This window comes from Aphelocoma coerulescens, chromosome 15, assembly GCF_041296385.1.
Source record: "Aphelocoma coerulescens isolate FSJ_1873_10779 chromosome 15, UR_Acoe_1.0, whole genome shotgun sequence".
In the NCBI taxonomy this organism is placed as follows: Eukaryota; Metazoa; Chordata; class Aves; order Passeriformes; family Corvidae; genus Aphelocoma; species Aphelocoma coerulescens.
This window is the reverse complement of record NC_091029.1, coordinates 15202333-15223314: the sequence shown is the minus strand read 5'-3', so window position 1 is coordinate 15223314 and position 20982 is coordinate 15202333. Positions and strand designations below refer to the sequence as shown.

The following is a 20982-nucleotide window of genomic DNA, read 5'->3' as shown; positions in this document are numbered from 1 at the left end:
AGGGCCCTAACACCTCTCACGCCCACCTGAGTCCGGACACAAACACCCCCACCCTGGGCCCCCGTAGACCCTATTACCCCCACCCTCACAGCCTGATCTCGCTGGGAGCCCGCACCCGGGCTCGGCCCCGCACCCGGGCTCGCCCCGCACCCGGGCTCAGCCCCCCCGGCTCCCTCCGTGCCCCGCCAGACCGTGCAGGCGGCTCAATCGAGCGCCAATGGCGCGGGCGGTGCGCTCCATGAGGCTGCGCCGCTCAGCGGCCGGGCTGAGCTGCCAGGCGGAGCAGCCGAGCGCCGAGCGGGGCCGGGCAGGAAGCGGCGGTGACGGGCACGGCCCGGCGGACACGCTCTGTCTCCGTCCCCCTCCTCCTCCTCGTCCCTCTCCTCCTCCTCGTCCGTCCCTGCCCGGGCCCCGCGGACGTGGCCCGCTGCCGCCGGCCGGCATCAGGTGAGGCACCGGCAGAGGGAGCGGCGCCGCTGACAGGCGGGTCTCGCTGGGGCGCGGAGGGCAGGAGGCAGCACTGGGACTGGCAGCGCGTTTGGGGCTAAAAAAGGCACTTTGTGGGTGCTGCGGCGGCGCGGGGCGCTCGCTGCCGGGACGGGGGGTGCCGGCTGTCCCGGGGTGTTTCCTGGCGGGGCCCGCCCGGGGCTGCTTGGGGTCGGGGCAGTTCCCGCGGGGCTGCGAGTGTGGCGTCTGGGGGCTCTGAGAGCCCGGCCGGGGGCAGGACAGGGCAGGGTGGGGGGCAGCTCCTCCGCACCTCGTGCCGGGTCCGGGAGACCGGGACAGCCGCTCCTTCCTTCGCTCCCTCCTTCCCTGCTTTTCTCCCGTGTGCCGGGAGCTGTCCCTGGGAGCTCTGTGGAAGTTGGAGCTCCAGGACAGCAGCCCCGAGCGCACGGAAACGCCCCGGTGGGAGCGTGAGGAGAGGAGGGAGAGCGGCCGCCTGCCTTCACCTGGAGCCGGGCACGGCTCGGATGAACGACGCTGCTCCATTGGGATTACCCTGGGATCCGTCTGTGAGCAGGAATGTGACCTGGTGAATTCAGGGGAAGAGGGAGCTGCGTTGCTGTCAGTTTTGAACGGAGTTGGAAGCAATGACGTAGGTCTGGTGCGAGCAGATGTCTCTGTCCTTTTAATGACATGGAGGAATTATTTGCTGTAGGTGCTGGATGCCATCGAGCAGCACTCGTACTTACGTGGGAAGGAGAAGGAAGGAGGACACGAGGCAAGTACTAAGCCTTCAGAATTTTGTTTTATAAATACATCTCCTCGTGTCTCCTCACCCCGCTTCCCCGGGAACGTGAGTGGAACGAATTCCCTAATCCTACAACTGTGGTAGTTCTAAACTTTAGTTCTGGTAGCATCCAGGTTTTCCCTGGTCGTTTCCTCAGCCTGGGCAGAACTGAGCAGCTCGGTGCTGGTTTTGCTATCCTTAGCTGGGCTGTTCTCCCCAGAGTGGGGGAGAAGCCAGTGGGACACCGCTCTGGGAGGTGTGTGGAATGCTGGGCTCACACACAGTCCAACAGCAGCTCCGTGTTTGTTTAAAAACAGCAAAGCAGGCGATGCTGACTCCAGCCCTGGTTATGCCAGAAGGATTTGGAATCCCCCTGCCCACCTTTGTTGATAGTGATCCCCATGAGGTGGAATCAGTCAGGGTTGTGGATCTGTGTGGATGCTGTTCCACAGAACACAGGGTGATTTAAAGTTACTGGGTACAGCAGCACTGGCTGTGGTTTGTGGTGCTCGTATTGTTTGAGAATAAGTGGGTTTAAGTCTGTTCTTCAAGGTCTGCTGACATATTTTAGCAAGTCTTTAAAATGCTGCAGTGCTGGGAGTGATGCAGCTTGTTTTGCTGGTCATTATTTTGATGTATCCTGTACCAGATTTATGAGAGGACACGTGTGGGTGCTTCTATGTTGATAGTGGATCGTTTGTGGAGAGAGATAATACACCATGCTTGTTCTCTCTGTTTATGTGCTTAAAATTGGGGTATTTCTGGTAGGTAGCTATTTCTGAGTTCTCAGGGGCTAATTTAACAATATAGGATATGTTTTAAATGTAAACTCCCGTTTGTAAACTCTTTTAACACTAAGCTTCATACAAATATCTGACAATTCTTTCATGCATCCACAGTGAGGCTGCAAACTGTTCCTATCTACATAAATGTCTCATTTATCAAATCCAGATTTCTTATTTGCTCTCCAACTCATCATATAACTTCCTCTGGCATCTGATTTGAGGAAGCCTTGAGCTGGGTTGTTTTCATCCACCCTTCTCTATACGAGGGCTTTCAGGTTGCAAACTAATTCTTGTTTGTGTGTGTGTATTACTTACGGTGATCCTCTGTAAGTACTTCCCTTTTACATTGTTTCATCATTGTCAGTTAAAAAAGGATCTTAGCAAGCCAAAGCTTTTAAAGATGAGGTATTTCTACTTTTGTGCATTCTAAATGTGGATCCTGCATCAGCAGGGTTTTACTGTTAGATTTCTTTTCCATAAGGTGTTGCTGGATTTCAGCAGAAATGAGTTTTGTTCCTTCTGAATAACCTGCTGTCTTATCTTAAAGGAAAAAACCTGTTTGTATGGAGCTGGGCTGGAGTTTGCTGGAGTGCTGGGGAGCAGGGGGGGGAGCAGGGACAAGGCAGTGGTCAGTGAGTTTGGACCAGGAACACAGACTCGTTGTTTTCTCCACTTACAGGTTTTTGTTCCAGGTTGTTCTGCAGCTTCGTGAGATGCTCCAACATCCAGGTTATGAGAAATGCCAGGGGAGGAGGTGTTTGTAGAACACTTTAATATTTATTTGTTGCTTTTACACACACAAAAAAAAAGGTGTCTGAGGTTAATGTTTTTAAATAGGAAACAGATCTTTTGTTTTAAGACAGAGCTCAGTGTCTTTTAACAGGACCCCTCTACAGTTCAGCATTTACAGCAAACTGAGTTTGAATAAAAGTGCAGCTTTGACACCAAAGGTATTCAAGAAGTAGATTTCTATAAAATTCTGTTGCAGCACATGCTCAGCTTTATTAATAGAAACATCAGGGAAAAATTAAAAAAGTGAACCCAAAAGAGTATTTTGTTTTGTGCTTATTATTTTCAAACTACTTCCTCATTTGAAGGCCATTGATTAAACCAGAAGGATCTGATTGCCCTTGGCTGTGTAATAAACATGATGCAATTGCTTGGTGCCTGCTTGGTCATCAGTTCTTCCAGGGGCAGCTCAGTGAGTTTCCCTGACAGTCTTTTTATCACTCCCTGAAATCACTCTGGCAGCTTTGTTTTAATTTTCTGAATGAAGTGTGTTTTAGAAGATATTGGGTAAATTTAAGGTTCCCTTTGGGTAAAAAGAAGGAAATCTCCTCTGATTTTTATGTGGGCAGCACAGGTCGTGACTTTGCATTGTGATCGTATAGTGGGCGTCACTTAAAAGCCTTCACTGGCATTGCATGCCAGGAACTTTCATCTGTGAGAGCCTCAGCTCCTCCTGAATGCAGAGGAAAGTTGAAATAGAAATCAAAGTAAATTAATTGGGCGTGGTCATCTCTTTCTTGAGTTACTGAAGGATGTTGAATATCCGAGTTATTAATGGTAATGTGGCAGCTTCTCAATTTTTATAAAGCCCCACTTCCAGCATTAAAGAGCAGTGTTCCTAACATGACATGTTGTCTTTATTCTGTAGAAGTAAAGCATGGGAATCCACTTTTAACTTCCTGTTGGAAATACGAAAAGTATTTATTTTTAAAGATCAGTAGGTTTTGCTCTAAGATTCAAGAAACCTGGAGTACTGCTAGTGTTCATTTTAAAATTATTTTTAAATTTATTTAAATTAATTAAATACTGAAATTAGATTGACTAATTAAAGTTTGTTCTTGTTCAGGATGGCAAAGAACACGTATTTGAGCAGGTTGGAAGATTTCTTGTTTAAATGGTCATGTTTGTTTTACTGGACTTTGTGTCAGAAATCGTTAGCTTAATTTGTAAGGGCAGGGAAATCTCAAATTTAATATAGGGAGCTTACAAAACAAGTTTGTCTGAGTTGCTAATGAACTAGGCACTTATGCCCTTGGACAGGTAATAGCTTGATGTTGATGTAATTACTTTTTTTTTTCCCCACCCGGAATATTAGGTCAAACTGGACTCTGGTTTGCTTAGAATTTAATGAAACCAATCATTCCATGGGAGTCTGTCCTTGGCTACTAAAGGCATTCAAATAGGGACATTCTCACAGTTTGGCCTCCATTTGCTCCTCCTCCTTCTGTCACTGTTAACTGTGATGCTGGGTTACCTGAGAGCCCAAGAAATTCCTCAAAAGGAGGGCAAATGGCGACCTTGGTGTTCCATGACTTTGATTTGGGATAAGCAGGTTTTGTGCTGCAGGTGATGCTGTCTTTGGGAAGAGAGAGAAAAAGCCGTTTGTACTTCCCTAAGAAATTGTCACTGTAAGAGTGGAGATGTTAACCCAAAATCCTGGATAAACCATATACTTCCAGCTGCATTCCACTGGAGTCTAAAACACACACATGGGTTTGGTTTGGGTTTGTTACTTTTCTACAAACTACTCCCCAGGATCACTGTGGTGTAGAACCTGGCACTGGGAGGAATGAATCTTGTATGCAGTATATGTATTTCCACATGTATTAAGCAGTTTAGGATGAAAGGTGTTGGGACTACCAGATACCATCAACATTTTGTGAGCAGGATGTCATGATTAGATTGGAACTGATGAATGTGTGCCAAACGTTGTGGTGAGTCTGTTTTTGGAGAGATGCAAACTCTGCTCACTTCCTGCATTAAACCTCATTTTCCCCATATTTTTATATGTGAGCTGTGATTCTGTTGCACAGAACCTGGCATAATATTGAGCAGATTTATTTAGGGTTGCCCTTGAACGTTGTGAGCATTTAAGCCAGATTTACAGGAACACAGTCAGTGATGATTCACGTTGAGATGATGTTTTTCTCCCTTGTAATGGAACATATGGGACTCCGTAGCATATGGTACCACTGAAAATTGTTAAACGTGGAGCACTGATTTATTACACAGCAAAAAGGGTTGGGGTTTTCAGCCTAACACTGAGCAGAAAGCTTGTAAACAGCCCTGGCTGTTGACTTGTATTGGGTGCACTACTGTGTTGTGTGGTAATTTCAAAGGATTCCTTTAAATGGAGACTGAAGGGTTCCAAAAGTTGCGTGTGTGCCCTTTTACTATGGTTCAGTCTTGCTCTGTGGGATGACAGCTTAAAAAACCTGAAAAAAAGAGAAATCCTTTCTCTCTCAGATGGGAAGCAGAGGTATTAAAATGTGTAAATAGTTTTCTTCCAGTCTTATTACCCAAAACACCTTCTTTCTGTGTTTTGTTTGGGGTTTTTTTTGTCTTTGTGACTTCTGGAGGGTTGGTTTTTTTTAAACTGAGGCAGGGAGAGGAAACAAACACACACCTTAGTCCTTCCAGTACACAAGGGAAAGTGGACTAAAGTGCAGCTACAGAGAACATAAATTCCAGTCACCTATTTCCTCGTGCTCTCCTGCGTTTCTTAACTATTCAAATTTTGGATTACTGTAATTTCTCCAGAGCAGGCATCGCTTCTGGTCTGGCTCTGCAGGGTCTTGCTGCAGGGTAACTGAAGCTCCCAGGTGCTGTGGTCATACAGGTAATTAATAGTTGGTCATAAAAATACATTGATTAAGCTTTTTCAGAAGTTATTTAGGCAAGAAACTTCATTTAAACCTCAGAATGATGTTTGTGTTTGTTTCGTCTTTTTCTAATGACTCAATTTATTTGTACATCTTAAAGCACTGATTAAAACAGACTTTATGACAAATTTGCTTTTGTTAGGCCTAAAATACATGATTAAGAAATAATATATATTGTAAATTTTCGGGATAAAAATCAGGTAAGTCTTTTTTCCTCCCTACTTGGTTAGGGGCAATCTACCTCTCAGTTCAGGGTTTCTTGTGTGTTTCTGCTTATTCTGCCTGGTTCAGGTAAAGTTTGAGTATGCTGTGTCCTTTAGAATGGTAACAGATATTTGACATCATTAAAAACTGCTGTTATTTAATAAAAGGAAGTAGTATCTACCCTTGAGGGAATTAACTAATGACCTCTTGTTACCATCGCCTTCAGGATCTTAGATCCTCCCTTTGCTTGCCTCATTCTTAGTCATAGATTGGAAGAGGAAAACAGGCTTTTTTCCCTCCCTCCCAACTCTTGACCAGTTTCTCAACTGGAGATGAACTGATGGTTGACCTAAACCCTGTGAGGAAACTGAAGTGGGGAACACACTGCCTTTCCCCTCGTGGAACATACTTCTGGTGTTAAAGCTTACACACAACATCTCAATTAAATCTAATTCTCAGCCTTAGCCTGCACATAAAATGTTTTTTTAAAAGCATTAGCCCAAATGAATTTTAATTTATAGCATTTCTAATCTCAACACTGGCAGTGGTGTCAGTTTTAGCTCTTTAAAAGAGGGGAAAAACATTTCTTATCTGGAAAGTATGCGAGTGGCAGAGCAGATAAGATAATTGAGCCCTAAATGTGAGCTGGGATGGAAACGGGCTCTGTTGAGAGTCAGGTCTCATCTGCTGTGCCACAGTCCAGCGGTGCTTTAATGCATAATAATCCAGGGAGTTTGGTCTTTCTGGGCAGGACACAGGGAGTTTTCTCTCTGCTGCTTTTTCATTAAGAGACACGAGCCTTGAGTTCCAGTGTGAGACACTCACGTTCTCAGAGTCAGGAGTTTTTCTGTCATTTGGGAAGCGAACAGCCAAAAATAGGATTTTATGGCTCTCCTGCCAGTAAAACAGTTAGCTGCTAAAGTGAGGAATAGAAATAAAAAAACCTTCCAACTCGTTCCACTCAGGCAGCTTTCTCTCAGCATTTCTTGTGTGCTTTTTATCTGTGGTGTCTTTTCTCTGTGGAGAATCCCCACAGAAAATAACAAGTTTTCTGTTTTCAGCTCTTCCCTTGGACTGAAAGGTCTTGTTGTGGTTTAGAGGTTGTGTGTTCAGGACTTGGGCATGGCCCACATGGGTGGGAGAGAGCAGCACAGGTATCTAAAACCAGAATAAATGAGTAACTACTGGAATTAGTTTTTTGCTGCACAAAGTCTTATTTTTCCTTTGTTTGCTTTAACACTGGTTTTGCAGTTTTCCACTTGGTTCCATAGGGTTGCCTTACTAGAAAGTACCTAACTTCAAATGAAGTTAGACTCTTACAGAGTAAGACATGAAGGGTTTTGTTGCAAAATCAGTATTGGGCTTAGTATGTTGCTGCAGGAAACGTAGACCAGGAGTTAGGCCTGCTGCAGGTATTGAAGCTGTAGTGCAGAAAAAGATCTGCTTCTTTGTAGTGCCATGTGGAAATGCCATAAATCAAAATTTATCTCACTTAGGCATTTGAGACCTGCAGAAATTACAGGAAATGTGTGATAATACAGTCTGAGCAGTTTGAATGATTGACTTGGAAAAGTGCTCCAGATTTTGGGTGTGTTGGGCACCTTTTCTACATTGCAGGTTCCAGTTCTTATGTTACAGGGAGACTTCTGCCAGTCTGACTTAAAGTAGCAGAAAGTTGCTGACTCAGGCTTATTGTTAATTTGCCTTTTCCTACCTACCTGAGTATTTTAGAGCAACACTCTATATTTTTAGAGCAGTCTTTCATTTTTTTGATAGGCTGAGTCCAAACTGGAGGTGGTCAGATGAGATCGTGGTCTGATCTGTTGGACAGTTTGTGCTGGATCCAGGCTCTGGAGGCATCCAGGGAGGCAGAGGGACAGAATCCCTGTTCCAGTGCTGTGCAAACTGGTGCTTGGAGCCCCAGGCTACCAGTGCAGCTCTGCTGGTGTTTAAGGTCAACTCCTTGGCAAATATTTAAGCAAGGCTTATATTCAAATGCTATTTATAAGACCAGACTAATTTCTTTCCTCATAATGATGGCCTTTTGGCTGATGACAGGGACTGGAATCTGGAAGATCTGGATTCTGTATGCCACTAGTCAGCTGTGTATCCACAGGGAAGTTGTTTGCCAGCTTTCTGCCTCACTTTTTATCTGTACTTAAATGAGAAAAAAAAAAAAAAGGCTGACTAATACCTGCCTCACAAGGCTGTGAGAGCACAGTTAGTAGCCTCATGCTGTAAGATCTTTGGAAAACACTGTAGGAATGTTCAAGGGGCTTATTATGGTTAAAGTCCTGCAATGGGAGAACTGGTTAAGCCTGGGTCCATCATTAAGGAGCCTTAATAGCGGAAGCTCTGATAGTGGTTGTTCCCTGGCTTCACCTGCAATCACCCCGGGTAGATGCAGGCTGCTGCAGTTCCGGAGTGGTCTGGAGCAGAGCTGGAGCATATGCAGGGATGTTTGAGCCTGCCTTGAGCGCTTCATTGCGATTTCACGGCTGGCTTTGCATGCAGGTCATGCCGTAGCCTCAGTGAATTTTGGCAGTTCAGCATCGTGATGATGACTTATTCTGCCACTAGTGAGCCCTTAGCACCTTCATGCCAAAAGAAATGCTATATAATCAGCTGGATTTTTCTTGTGTGTCTGCCTAACTCAGAATTTGCCCTGCTTTTGCTTTGTAAAATGAACAACAACAAAAAAATCTTTAAAAAAATGTATTAGGCAACAGAAATTTTAGTATTAAAAGGTATAAACCATTGACAACCTCTTTGATTTGGTGATCTTCAAGCTCAGGTCTTTTGACAATCTGTGAAACTTCTGTTTGTGAATGCTCATGTTGTGGTTTCTAAAATTAGTTTGATAGTACGTTTAGAAAGTATCTATTGGAATTTTATCCCTTTTGGCCACCATTATAATAATGTAGTTATGCAAGAAAAGGAGAAATCTCCATTTTTGGGAGGGCTGGATACCAGCCAAGTAACCTTGTTAGTCACTAGCAATAGTACCTTATTAAACTTTAATAACTTTCTTAAAATTCACAGTCACTTGAAAGTCAAGATGCAGCCTTGACAGCTGGAGGTCCAAATCCAGACAGTTTTATTTATCTTCGCAGTTTCATCTCTTCATTATTATATACATAAGTTGTTTTCTGTGTCTTGGCAGATTTGAAATGTATTGACTGAAAGAAAAATAGAAACTTGGATTCCTATTGAAACAAAGGGCTGAAGGAGGTAGGGATCAGGGGTTGGGTGCAGGAAACGGATTGGTTGAGAATTTAAAATCATGAGTCTGTAAATTAATATTAATTTTGAACTGATTTTAGTGCTGAATCAAAACCAGCTGTTACTCCACCTCTACTTGCTCCCACTGAGCTGCATTGGCACAAACCTTTGTGCTACCAGAGGGTGGTTCAGATTAGGAAACTGGTCCAGCTGTGAAATAACTGGGGTAGCAAAGCCAGAAGTTTGGAGATAGGAACAGACAGAGGGAGGGTGAGGATGGTGCTGGATGGTACAAACTTCTCCTGCTAAATTACACTGTGAGTATCTTTCTAAAAATACATATAAACCAAACAAAAACCCTCCTATGCCACTGTTAGATTTCAGTTAATGAGTAAATTAACGAGTTTCACTTTCTGTTTCTTGGGCCCGGGTTGGGTCCAGCAGCATTTGGGTTGTCCTGGGGAAGACTTGAATCATTGGTAACACTCCTTCCTTTCGCTGGGGTTTTTGTTGTTTGAGGGGTTTTTTTGAAGTGCTTTTTTTAGGAATCACAATTTTGATGCTTTATATTACTTGCACGTGCTTTTTATCTTTTTTCTGAAGGTTTTGTGTTCAGATTTAACCGAGGAAAGGCTTTTCTGAGAGGCTGACACATTTTGCTATATGTTCATTGTTCAGTGTTTTATAACCTATGTGCAGAAATATCCCTGCCTTAAAAAGTGGGGGAAGAGCCCAAGCAGAATGTTTGTCTCAAGGCACTGACAATATTGACTAAATGATGATACTATATTCATCAAACATAAAGTTGTATTTCACATTTCAGGTATGCAGTGGCTTTTTAAAATGTTAGGCCATGGCCCCATATGACAGGAATCACATGAAGGTGAAAAGTTACTTCATAAAAGTTACTTCATAATATTAAATCCTATTTGTTGTTTAAGTGTGAGAATTACTTGCAGTATGTAACCGAGATTCTAAAGTTAGAAAAGGAAGCACCACTTTATATTAGTTGTCTACAAATAGACCGTTTCATTAATACAAATGAGGAAAGTTTGTTTGTTTTTTTCTTCAGGAAGATCATTGTTTTGGGTAAACAGTGCAGTACAAGCCTTTCTGAGCACTGCTAAGCCTACCTGGCTTGCAAAACCATCCAGGGAATTTGTGATGGGTGTTTAAAGAATAAAACATCTCAGTTTAAAGAGCATTTGGCTCCTGATGGCAGGGCCTCCCCATCCAGAGAGCGTTTGCAGCTGCTTTCAGTGAAGTTGTGGGTAAGAGCCTCGAGGGTGTGGAGAGAGGAAGTCAGAAAACTTTCGTATTTATGATCTCTGTCTGAACAAAAGGGATGCTTAATTGGTGTCCTCATTCATCAATGAGGAACTCTTGCAAAGCAGAGCTGAAAGGCTGAGGGTCAGGATGAAACCCCATCTGTATCCTGTGCCTCTGTATTCCAGCAGCTTGGAAGCTGTGTTGGAGATGGTGGGGTTGTGGAGGTGAACAGTTACCACTCACCCTGGCAGGAGGAACTTCCAAGTGCTGATGTCGCAGAACCACAAGGGTTTGCTACAACTATTTGTAGAAGGGGATGTGGGGCAGAATCTGCCTCCCCCAGCGGAGCACAGGGTGAAGAAACCTCGCAAAGCTCGTTGTCGTAAAGAATGAAAGGATGGCTGTGCTGGGGTCTGTGCTGCTTGGGGAGCTGGGGGAGTTGTGGTGCTTGAGTTGGCCTTTAAAAAAGGGGTGTTTAACCACCAAAGAGCAAAAGCTGGTGGTAAGAGGTGGCTAGGGAGCTCCGTATCTGTGCAATGGGAAGGGTTTTGGTTCCTGTTTGGGGATGTCCACACCCTGCTCAGGCTGCTGTGCCCAGCAGGTAGTGTTACCTCTGGAGCAGGATGATACCAGCTCCATGACCTGGAGCCTTCTCCTGGGCTATGTGGGTTTTTTTTGGTCTTCTTGGTGTCAGGGCACCAGTAGACCAAAAACTATTATCTTGAAAATTTTGATTCCATAAACTACCACATGGTGTATTCTGTCTTCTCAGGGGAAAATCTGTATGCAGTGTACCGGGGTTTTCTTGTTCAGGAATTTGTGTGCTGCCTTTTTTTTTAGGTCAGGTTAGGAGAGAGCACTTTGGCTTTTTATTGGGAGCTTGCAGAGATTTTGGAGGATCTTTGCTGCTTTTGTAGGTTACTCTGATGTCTTGGACCACCTTTGAGTGGGACATTCTGCTCAACTGAGTTTTAGTTTTACATTTTCCTACATTTCCTTTTTTTTCTCTCCTCCCCCCACTATTGCTATCATCCTTTATGTTTTATGTACAAAAAGTAAAGATCAAATACACCTTAAAATGTCCTCCTGAAGAGGTTGCATGTTCAGGGGTTTGATCCCTGTGTTGACATAGTATTGAGATAAATGAATGTGTTGATGTTCTACAGTGAGATTGGAAAAAAAAAGTTAATGAGACATCTGGGTGGAGGGAGCAAACCTCAGAAATGAAAATTGCTTTTCTGTTTTATGACAAGTCAAAATATTTTGGAATTAAAAGCAAAAATGAAGCTGAATAAATTGTTGTTTTTTTTTTTTTTTTTTTTTAACCACTTGTACTTGGAGCTTATTTTATGTAATTACTGGGGCGTGACTTTAAGTTCTGGGCAGGACTTTGTGGCTTGTTAGCATCGGGTCGAGTCTCTGATGTTGCAATGAAGAAGGAAGTGAGCATGTGTTTCCTTGGGGAGGGGGACTGCAAAGCACTTCTGCCTGCCTGCATAAGGTGGGAATTGCAGCTGGCTGGGTATTTTTAGCTTCAGAATACCTCATTGTGAACATGAATTTTGGTTTTTTCTTGTTAATCAGAGTGTTTGGTAAGTTAAGCTCTCAGTTACTGTTTTAAAGAGGTTTTTTTCATTCCAAAATGCACTAAACAGATGAATTCTTCATCCCAATTTTATTCATTAAAGATTTTAATTTTTTTTTTTTTTAAACCTCCAAAGCTGCAGGACTGGGTGTGTTGCATTTCACAAGTGTCTCTATCTGCTGTTGGTTTTTGCAGTTGTCCATCCATAGGTAGGGATAGTGGCATACTAGGGATTGCAGGGAGAGGTGAGGCTTTATAGATCAGCCTCTGTTTCTCCAGATAATTTAAAAAAAAAGGGAAAAATAGTGGATCTGATTTTGTTCCCTCCTTGTAAAAACATGCAGCAATAAGGACTTTTTCATGGGTTGGAGGGAGAGGCAGAATACAGCCTCGGTTTCCATCAGTGTTTTCCAGTCATTTGCTGTAACAGCGATTCAGTTTTGTTCAGGTGTTCATCCTGGCCTGAGGTGAGACATACAGAATGTTTCTATTTTAAGCTCTTCAGCATAATGGATGAATAAACTCACCCTTCCTATGCTGGTTTTTGCCACAGTGGGTGAGCTTCCCTTCCTGGGTTCTTTGTTTTGCTGCACTGGCCTAAAATACTCGCCCTCTGAAAGCTCTTGGTGTGCTATCTGTCATACATGAAATCCCTATTTGTGCTTGGTCTTTGCATATTAAGTGCTTTAATTAATTTGAGCTTAATATTTTTAAATTGAATGTTAAAGCAATCCATCAGTCCAGGTACACTAATCAAGTTTTTATGGTCTTCCTGTGTTTACTGTATACTTTTACAAGTGTTTTAAGATGTGTTGGATGTATTTTTTTGTTTTACTTGTATCTTGGTTTCAAGGCAGATTTTAAAAAAAAACCCCAGTTGCAACAAACAGCCCAGCCCCCCCATAAGCACATGACCCTTATCTCAACTAATATCACCCCTCTGACCAGGAGGAGCCATTGGTGGATGGAGATGGTCTGTCAAAGGGAGAGCACCAATCACCTTGAACCAAAGGGGTGGGCTGTGGGCGGACTGTGGGCGGAGCAAAAGCTATAACAGGGAGAAAAAAAAAAGACACGCCCACTCTCTCTCTCCCTTCCTCTCCAGCTTGCTAAGGCAGTGCTGGAGAAACCTACCCCTTTCTAGGGGCTTTTAGAAATAGATTTCTTTTTGACCAGCCAAAACTGCAAGTTTATTTTTTTCTCTACCTGAGGTTCAGAGCTGTCTTAAGCCTAAAGTTCCTGAATCCCTGCGCTCCTGGGTCATACCTTTTGAGCCACTTGGATCCAAAATTTTTATATTTTGTTAGTCTTTGCAATTTTTCAATTTTTCTGTTTTAATAAATTGTTTTAATTTCTACAAAGAGTTGTCTCATTCCTCACACTATCCACACCAGTGGAAGAAAATGTTCTGACCATTTTGCTTCAGGGTTGCTGATCTTAAACTGCACTGTTAAAAATACCAAGTTTTCTGAAGGCACACAGTGATGTTTTCCTGGCTCCCTGCCTCTTTCCCCCAAATTGAAGTGATCAAATGCCACCAAAACTCAGTAATCCCTGGGTCAAGTGCATAGCCATGTGCATTTGCTGCAGCATTAATAGTGGTTATTCCAGCTTTCTTAAAGAAAATAAGGATGTTTAATAAATGGAAGTCTTCTGCTTGTCACAGTAAGTACCACACAAGCAGGTTATGTTCCAGGGCATAGAGTTTTGAAATTATTCTCATACTGCTTTAAACTGTCTCATGCTGACTCAGTTTGGCTGTAAAAGGCTGAAGTCTTGTGATCTAGAGCAAGGGTTTTTTTCTGCTGGGAGAACAGGTGTATCCTGGAGATCAGTTTTTCTCTATGACCAAAACATTTTTTATGTTGATCTTGAAGGATCTGCTTATCCCAAATACCATTTCACTTGCTGAGCTTTGGGATCAATCTGTCTTTGCCAGTGTCGGTGGTGGCCATTTCACATTTTTTGTTTAAGAAGCTGAACTGAAGTCTAGAGTGTCTGATCTGAAATCAGACAGACCTGAGGGGGAATGCTTTCAGTTATGGGTTCAATAAACCCACTCTGGAAGGAAGGACAGGGCAAAGGGGCATTTCCAGGCTGCTTGTGGCAGAAGTACCTGTAACTGTCTGAATTCTGTGTAGCTTTTCCAGGATCTTTCTACAGTAATCTGGGTATATGCCACTGTTTTCAGAATCAGCTTTAAAATTTTATCCTCCCTCCTTAATTAGATGCCGAATGATGCATTTACTGAATTGAATCAAGAAACCTCTGATGGTTCAAATGGAAATTTTGAGCCCATGTGTAAGGCTGCCAAATTTATTTGCTGAGGTTTGGAACTCAGAGCAGTGAGTTGGGACTGACTTAAACCCAGATCCCAAACCCTACCAGAAAACAAATTTTGCTGTGGAATTTGTTTGAAAAGTTTTGAGCATTAGAACATTTGCTGGCCTGTATTTAATTTTAATGATGATATATTTTAATTGGCTGTCAAAGATGTGCTTCAAATAAATGCAATGCACTTCTCTTTATGTGCTGGTCACCTTGTTCCTTGTCCTTAAAGTGCTTGGGCTCTGTGTGTTCCTGTTTGGGAAGATAGTGCAGCCTTTTGAAGGATGCGTTTTCTGTGCAGCCTTTAAAATCTCTCAGGTTTGTTGGGTGTTACCCTTTGAGATTTACAGGGCAGTTTGTGTTTGTTTTGACTGTTACTTTATCTCACTTTGTCAATAAGTCCAGTCTCTTCTGGCCATGAGTGATAGGAGGGGAGGATTAGGAAGTTCTGGGAGGCTGTGTTTGGAATGCTGCGCTTCAGGGTGCACACTTGGATTCTTTTCCTTAGCCTTTGTGGTGATTATATGATTGAAAGAGCTGTAAAGGTACTGTGATGATAGAAATGAGTTAAATATCTTAATCATTCATATGCAAAATGACCTTTCTGCTTGTACTTCCCGTGGTGTTCTTGTGTATTGGCACATCTTTGGTGACAAAACACTCCTTGTCCTGCCCTTACACAGCAAAGGGGCTTCCTCAGCTCATTTATTAATTTTTAACCTTGATACTGACATTTCACTTCCAGGTTTGGAAGCTGTTTCACCTTGCAGACACAGAAGTCAGTGGTCATATTTACAGTGTAGTGGTTGGTTAATAAATGTCCCCATGGCAGGCTGGGGGATGTTTGCCTGTGTGTTATTCTGCACACGCTGTGGGAATTGTTATGTCTTCCTGAGTAACACTCACGCAGCAGTAATGGACGTGAAATGGGTTTTAAAACACTGTATAAAAATGGCAGTGTTCACATTCAGCTCTTTACCAGAGCTATGAATGATGCAGTGCTGAGAGCTGGTGGTCTGTACATTGAAGGGTTCATGCAGATGTATTTCTGGGTGCGTTGCTGCTTTTTTAAGAGGCATTTTTAAGCTATACGTGTTCTGTGTGTGTATAGTGGGGTAGCTGAATCATTCTGTGTGGAAAAGAACATTTTAAATCTACTTATGTATCCAGTGCCAGCACAGGTAAAATCTTTGGGTCCTCCTTTTATCCAGGCTAGGTGAGTGTCGAGGTGCAGTGTAAGATTCCTGAGTGTAATTCAGGCTGTGCAATGCTGTGCTGAGAACTGAGCTCCTTCTGCATCCCATCAGGGCCCCTCAGGGGTGCTGTGCTTCCTGGGCACTGGCAGCTGAAACTCAAATTGGGGCAGCCAGCTCACTGCACGGATTCTGCAGATGTTCCTGAGGTGGAGCTTCTAGCTACAACTGACCTCGTGTGCCCAGCAGCCCTTATTGCTTGGAGACACTGCTGGATCTTACACCTTGGTTTGGAAAATCAGTTCCTGCAGTTCTTGGGAGCAGCAGTGCTGTGCTTGTCTCCATCAAACAGTTAAGCTACTTAGAAGCCACAGTTTTAATCTTTATGGAGAAGGAAAGGGGAGTGTTGCAAGCACACCTTATATAATGCACGTAATTACTGACATTACCCACACTTCTTGTACTAATACCAACTCCTGGGCATGCAGCTGGCACGTCCCCAGAAAGGTGTCATGTGACAAATGTGTTATGGCCATTTTGCTGAGCAGGTTTCCTGTAACAGCTGCCCATGAGCTGCTCTTCAGATTCCCAGAGATCTCTGCTAAATCTGTTTTGGTTTGTGTTTCAGTAGTGCTTCCCCTAGTGTAACTTAAAATGCTTAAGGGGAGATGGAGACCATTGTATGCACAGGCCTGTCTGCACTTCCCTGTTGCTCAGGGAATTTGGATTTGTGGTTTTGGGACAGCAGGAGGGACCTGGGGATTGAGTAGAGTTGTGAACATAGAAGTTTTGGTTTAATATTCAGATTTTGTGTCTTCATCTCTTCTTTGTAGCACTGATTGCAGCTAGAAACAAGACTCTATATTAATATGATTGTGTTGACATCTGTGGACTCTGCTTTGGTATTTAATGAATGCTGCTGTGCAATTGACGGCCATATGATGTCTGAAAAGATAAGAAATTCTGATGAAATTGATCCTCTCCTTCAGAACTAAAACCAGCTATGGATTCCTGCAGCCTGGTCTGTGCCTTACTTTGTTGCTGCCAACTGTAGCGATCTGATACTTCAGAACAAACCTTTAACTTAGTGTAAATATTTGTAAAGAATCCCAGCTTTACTTTACGTCAGGTATTTTCTGAAAAGCCCCTGTCCAGAAATCTTCTGAAGAAAATTCAGTGTCTGGGGAAAAAAAAAAAATTCATTTTAGGTGGTGTCTGATGCTGGCAAGGGGGTTCTGTGAGTGCTGGGGAAAACTCTGTGTATTAGTAGTTCTCTTTGTCCTTGTTGACATGCTACTGCTAATTTATTATAATAACATGGCAGACTATTCAAATGGGGTGCCACATTTAGCTAAACTAGGTGGAAATATATATTTAAGTTCATCCTTGAAGAACTTCATTGTCAGTGTAAATATTGCAGATAAATTGGTGGCATCACACTTTACAGAAAGTTTTGTCTTAAGAGAGCTAAAGAGTGGTCTGGGGTTACACAGGGAGCCTGTATGAGTCTGGGGACTCATTCTCAGTAAAACCAAACTCTCTTCTGGATTTATTCCTTTATTGGGATAGCAAATAGTTTTTTGTCCTCAAACCCAGGGCTTGTAACCCTCTTTTCAGTCACTTCCTTGGTGAAAATTCGTGAATCTTGTTCTGTGTCCATGGTCTTGCATAAGCAGCTGTCCTTCCAGTTGCTGGCTTGTGGTGGATTTGTTTTAGGCTCTCTCCACTGATGAATGAGGATGTGACTTTCAGGTATTCAAAAGTGAGGTGGAATTTCTCTTTTGTCCTAGTGGATTTTTATCAAGAGTCCTGGTAATTCAAGAAGGCCGTGGTGTACTCTCTGAAGGTGAGACTGCTGCTGTTCGGTAATTCTAGGAGCTCCAGGCCTTATCTGGAAGGGTTATTAGTTGGCTACTTGCGCACAAATGTCTGAGCTCTCGTCAGATTAGAAGTCGAATCCAAAAATGTATCTTTAGCTTGCAACATAACCCGTGATCCAAAACTGCGTGAATCTTCGTTGCAGTCCTTCATCCACTCACCTTCTTTGCAGCTGTTTTGATCACGGTCTAAAAATACTGAAACTGGTCAACACTATATAAAATAACTTCTAAATTTGGTTTGAACCTTGAATTTGTGCCTAGCAAAAGACTCAGTAGCTGCTAAAGTAAGAACTAGCTCTCTGCTGTCAGTGAGGCTGTGTTCCTTCCTTAGAGGCCATCTGGTAACATGACCTGACTCTTAAAATCCAAATTATTCTGACTGACCAGCCTCAGACCTCAGGTAAGTTTAAATTTTGTGCATCACAATCCCTCTGTTACAGTGGTAACTTGTGTGGAAGTGAGAGGTGGGCATGACCAGGATGCTTTTGAGCTCAGGGTTTACTCCAGAGGCCAGTCTAGAGGCAGCAGCTGCTGTGGATGTCCTTAGAGGGGCTTTCGTGGGGCTGTCACATGTCTGAGTGAGGGGATAGCAACAGATCCAGCTGTTGGCAGAGTGAACATGAAGTATCTCCGTGATTGGGAACATCTGGGGATGCAGGAAACAGTGTGGCTGTTGAAAATAAGGCATTTCTAGTCTGGTGTTTTGGAATGGAGAGAAATCATAAGGTGAGAAAGAGTTTGATCCTCTGTAGTTTTGTCTAAAACAGAAGGTGCAGGGGGAGAGCTGAGATTATTTAAAGTTTGGGGAGGGACAGATGTGGTAAGAGATTACAGAGTTAGTGATGCAGTACTTGAAAATGGAGGCAAGTGCTGTGGGGTGTTGCTTTGTTGCATATTTACTTCCCTTCTTCAAAATGTCCTCAAATTCTTGCAATTTATTTAAATTAGTTTCTCTTCTTCCAGTCTCTTCTGACCTTTAATATTTCTTGGCAAAATTTACATTGCATTCAAATTAAACTGGGGAATATTTTCCCAAAATAATCTTTCTAATTGTAATCTCTTACTTGAAATCAGCAGTATGTTAAATATAATGTACATTTATTGATAGAAGTTATTTCTTCTCATTTGTGTGGGTGTTACATATAGTCACATCACTGTTTCAATCGCTGGCTGCCTGACTGGTTCCTAGAAAATACAGGGGAATTTCCTACCATGACTCACGTTGGAAGTAGCAGATGCTACATGCTCTCAAGCTGTGTATGGTAGCTCTGGAGTCTCAATAAATTTAATTGAGTGTTGGGGACACAAAAATATATTGGATTACTGTAATGATTACACACTGCTAGTATTTATCCCTTTTTAATGAGGATAGTTAAGCAAAATCCTTATAGAGGTGATGTTGCTTTCTTCCTTTTCTGTCCTCTGGCACTGCTGTGAAAATGTGTTTCTGCTTTGAAATACCAGTTTTACCCTACTGTCACTGGGGGGTAACTCCAGTTTTAGTACTTTATAATTCTGAGACACCTTCCCCATATTTTTTCTTTTCCTTTTTTTTTTTTTTTGCACCCTTGAAAGTGACCCCTGAGCCACATGTCACTCACAAGCAGTTCCAGTCCCTTATCAGCAGCAGATTGTGTCGCTGGCAGTGGGCTGTGCTCCTGGGGAGCTCCTGGGTACCTGCTGATCCCAGATACAGAAATGAGTCTGGGAGTGTTGTACCGTGGCCAGCAGGCTCACTGGGGCCTCTGAATGATCTGTTATGGGGCAGGTTTGCATTCAGTGGGATCACCTTGGATGTGCAATAGCACAGGGAGGATGGGATTAAGCATGTCCTAGAGCTGTGCCCTGCTGGGATGTCCAGCATGCTGGGAGTTGAAGAGACAAGGAGCTGCTGGGCTGGGGGTGCCTGGCGTGGAACACAGCTCCCTCCTGTGTGGAGGAGGAGAGGACAGAGGCAGTTTGAAGGGATATGGAAGGGAGCGGCTCTCCTGCAAGCTGAACGTGCGAGATGAGACACCCAGCTCTGGCTTGTAGAGTCTAGGGATCAGTTCTCATTTCAGCATTATCCAAATAAATCCAACCTGCTGCTTCAGCAGCTGATGGGCCTGTTTCTTCCAGTGTGTAAGTCTGGATTCTCACATAGGGACGGATCTTGCCTGGAGGCACATGGTGCTCCAGAGGAGTGCAGTCGTGTTCAGACCCACTTCAAATCCAAGAGATCATTATGGCTTGCCCTTTTCCATAGCTGAGTGAGGGGTGGCTTGCTGAGAGTGAAATTTAAAGCTTTGGGAAGCAGTAGAATGCCAGGCTGTTGGCGTGCAAGGCTCTGTGAGATGCCCTTACCCACCTCCTTTGTGTAGAAGCTGTATGTAAGACTTGGAGACACAGGACCGTCTCACACTTGGGGAACGTTCCCTGAATTTACTCCTTTGGGTGTCCAGGATGTGTGGTATTTGTCTCCCTGATGTGTCTTATGACTATATTTTAACGTGGGGCTTGTCAGTTTGGGAAGGTCACCCATCCTGGTGTTGGGGGCTAATCTGGAAATGAACAGAAAAACGCTGGCTGGGCTTCTCAGCCCCAGATTTTGGGTGGCAGTTCCTTTGTTCAGAAACACTGAATGAGCCATGCGTGCCTTCTCTTCTGGGACACTCAGTGAATTAAGTGAGGAAAGATGTAATTACATTGTTACTTGAAGTTTTCCTGGGAAAATGGCGAGTCCTTAAGTGCTTTTCCCACTCTGGTGCCTCCTCTGGATTGTAGAAATGGGCTTGTCCTGTAGTGGCACTGGGGCGAGCAGCAGCTCTCAGCGGGAAGCTGCAGTGTTGCATTTGGCCAAGGAGCCAGTTCTGCAAAGCCAGGCCCAGTTGGTGGTTCCCAGCCCCAGACTGGGGTAAGTGGGACAGGGAGGGGGCCCCGTCCCTGCCGTGCCTGGAAAAGAGGAAGCCTGGAGCTGAACCTCGCCGTGCTGCACTTCCCTTGAGAGCAAGATGAGGAGAGGCAGTTCCTCTGCTGGGCTTCATGTATCATTAATGGAGAGTTTAAGCACAGTATATGCTTGCTCTGTAACCTTGCTTTGCTCCTCATATTCTCTGGGAAAGTTTGCTTCTCACCAAAGAAACATGTAGCTGAGTTTTTCCAACAGTGGCTGCATGCAGCATCATCTCAAGTGGTTGGAAGCTTCTGTGTTTGAGTTTGCAAGATAAAGTCTGTGGTTATTTCTGATAATTTTTTTCCAAAGTCACATAATACTTAAATTTGGCCAGGCTGGAAATACTCTGTTCTTGTGTGTGTTGTTTGAATACAAATACTCAGTGTTTTTCTCCTGTAGTTATACTTTTGAAAGTGTTGATTCTTTTCAGTATTATAAAGAAAAATCACCAAAATGTATGGTTATTTAGTACAAAACCCTTTAGTAGAATAGTTCAGTGCAGCTTCCTGTTGCAGTGGGGATACTGCAACACGCCTATATCAAACCAGGAGTCCCGTGGAAAAGAAACAAATCTATACGGACGGATTCTTGCTAGATGTTTCAGAGATGTTTATTTCCCCAGCCGCATGGCCGGGCTCTGCTGAGAGACTCTGCTACAGTCACAGGACCCGAGCTGCTTTTC

The 20982-nt window shown here is 43.6% G+C and overlaps 1 protein-coding gene across 6 annotated transcripts in view; it reads left to right on the top strand.

Annotated features, from left to right (window-relative positions):
• The first annotated feature begins 235 nt into the window (after window positions 1-235).
• The window catches only part of TAOK3 (TAO kinase 3), a 77960-nt gene continuing 57213 nt past the window's right edge, over window positions 236-20982 (top strand). Inside the window, exons 1-2 of one of the 6 annotated variants that reach the window (XM_069030480.1) lie at window positions 236-447; window positions 1160-1222. The gene's annotated coding sequence lies outside the window, so the exon portion shown is untranslated. Of the gene's footprint in view, window positions 448-1159; window positions 1223-14818; window positions 14841-17496; window positions 17769-20982 lie in introns of those variants that run through there. The other 5 variants (XM_069030486.1, XM_069030487.1, XM_069030481.1 and 2 more) reach the window with 5 other exon arrangements.